We start from the raw sequence: 2,682 nt of genomic DNA on the forward strand, positions 1-2,682 counted from the left end.
AAAGATTCTCACCACTGGACCAATTGGCAGCATCAGGATAGATGGTGAAGAGATTGAGATTGTTCACAGCTTTAGGTTGCTTGGCTCCACATTCTTGCCACCACCAGGCAAGAAATTAAAAGACACATTGCGATGGAAAAGTCTGCTGTTAGACACTTCTTCAAAGTACTGAAGAGCAATGGTGTCTCTCTGGAGACTAAGGTGTATCTGATACAGGCAATGGTCTTTGCAATCACTTGTTATGCGTCAGAGAGTTGGACAATGACTAGGGAGGATAGAAAGAATTGAGGCCTTTGAACTGTGGTGCTGGAGAAGAGTATTGAGGGTACCATAGACTGCTAAGAAAACAAACGGATTCATCCTGGAGAGGGTTAAACCGAGCTGCTCCTTGGAGTCAAGGGTTCTGAGGCTTCGTCTGACATACTTTGGACATGTTGTAAGGAGGAAGAGGTCCTTGGAGAGGGACATCATGCTCGGGAGGGTGAAGAGACAGCGCAGGAGGGGAAGGCCCTCTATGAGGTGGATTGATTCAGTGACTGGGGTAATTGGGATGGGTGTATCGGCGACAGTGTGATTGGCACAGGACAGAGCAGAGTTTAGAGCTGTTGTACATAGAGTTGCTATGAGTCGCAAGCAACTTGACGGCACATAACAACAACATACAGAGAAGAACGGGGTTTGCACTTTAAAAAGCTTTGAGACAGTGCAACAGCTATGAAACAAGAATGCATCTTTAGGAGCTGTTCCTTAATAGAATACAAGGCAGTTTAGTAGTTTTATGCTGTTTCATGTAATACTAGTTTTTTTTCAGAATGGAAAATTCAAGAAGGAAGATTTTTATTTCCCCAATTAACTTCTATGAGCTTCTGAATATTTTCTCTCTAAAAGTTTTTCAGAACCAGTTCAATGACTCTATTAGATGAAATGCTCACTGACAGTGAAAATAGACAGCTTATTCTTTTAACTTTGCAAATCAAGCTGCTCAGACCAGCTCAGCTTTTGCTGATTCTGAAGGATTTCGTACAGGAAAACCCTGATTCAGACTGCACATGAGAAGCAGTATCAAAACAACTACAATGACATGGTTTTCTGGGGAGAGCAGAGCTAGTTTGCTCAGACCCCCAGGCTGCCCCCATGGTCTTTTACTTACTGTAGTGATGGAAGGAGCTGACAGAGCCAGGGAATTTACTCAAATTGCCACTACAGAAAGGTCTCTGCATGGTTTATGGAGAAACGAATGAGGATATCCGTTCAGACCATGGTACCCCTAGACAAACTTGGTGATGTGCTTCGTGTGGGAGCAAGAGCTCCGGAAAGCCAAGCCAAAAAGGAAGCTAACATTTCTCTACCTAGCCAATATTGTAATTCTGAACAGCAAAAGGAAGTGGCCGGAGTTTACAAAATATTTTTGCATCCGTTATAGTGGAGGCTTTTAAGTATGTTTCAAGTGAAACTGATGAAAGTTGTTAAGAAACGTTTTGGAAGAGTTTTATCTATCTGGGAAGAAAGATCTGTTTATGAAAATGATGTACTAGACCAACTTAAGCAAGCTCTGTATAAGAAACCTGGGAAGCAAACTTATGAACAGCTAAAGATAGATGAAAATGAGAATTGTTCTTCCCTGGGGTCTCCAAGTGAACAACCACAGAATCTAAATCTCGTTAGAGCATTACAAGATCTAGAGAATGCCGATTCAGGTGATGCAGCAGTTCATCAGCAGATCACTCCACTGCCTGTTGAAGTCCAAGAAGTATCCCTACTAGATCAAATTACAGATAAGAAATCTGGCGAAAGGCTTTCTAGAAGCTGTTGTATTACCTTTTCAATTTCTTCTTTTGTAATGGGTCTGTTAAGATATTCAATTTCGGTTTGTGTCGGTTTAGGTAGATTGTGCATTTCTAAATATTTGTCCATTTCCTCAAGGTTTTCATATTTGTTTGTGTATAGTTTTTTTTTGGGGGGGGTGACAATTCTATCTTCTATTTCACTGATTCTGTTTTCCATCTCTTCACCTCTATTCATATGTCCCTCCATCATGTTGACAGCATCAGAAACCTTAGATTTCATATTTTGGATCGCAGTTTCTTGTTTTTCCAGTGCCTCTAATGCTTCATTTGTTTTCTCTGTGTTGTTTTGGACAGTTTTTTTAAGCCCCTCCTGATCTTTGCTAGCACTGTTCTGTAATTCAAAAAGTTTCTTTATTATCCATTGAAAATATTCAATCATTGTTCTTTTAAAATCAGTGTCAGAAAGTTCCATCAGGCTTTCTGGTTTCAGGAAATCCATTGCTACTCTGTCTTCTTTGGGGGTTGATACCTTGCTTTGGGCTAGTGGGACAAGTGAAGCACTCTGCTTTCTATGGGCCATTGGTGTGGCAGAGTTCTTCGTGTCTGAGGTGGTAGCTGGTTTTTTATTTGACATCGCTGCTCCAGAAGAAGTTTGGGGAGAAACAAGAGTAGATGTGTAGAGGGTGCGTGCACACTCCAACTCTCACGTGAGTGGGGAGCGAGGAAGTGCACACTGATACATGTGGGGAGGGGCTCGGGGGAACCTAAATAATGAAGGAGGAAGTCTGTTGTTCCCTTTCTGGAAGAGCTTCCCCACTCTTTGGATATACTAAGGATCTCCCAGTTGTTTGAGTTAGTGGGCCCTATGTACTCAGGCCAGAAACCAGTTTGATTC

General features: G+C 41.9%; 1 pseudogene; it reads left to right on the plus strand.

The window, feature by feature from the left end:
* Nucleotides 1-1,283: 1,283 nt before the first annotated feature.
* The window catches only part of LOC102870771, a 105,739-nt pseudogene continuing 104,340 nt past the window's right edge, over nucleotides 1,284-2,682 (plus strand).

The sequence above is a fragment of the Elephantulus edwardii genome, unplaced genomic scaffold, assembly GCF_000299155.1.
Source record: "Elephantulus edwardii isolate Elephantulus edwardi_28Jun2011 unplaced genomic scaffold, EleEdw1.0 scaffold00272, whole genome shotgun sequence".
Classification (NCBI taxonomy): domain Eukaryota; kingdom Metazoa; phylum Chordata; class Mammalia; order Macroscelidea; family Macroscelididae; genus Elephantulus; species Elephantulus edwardii.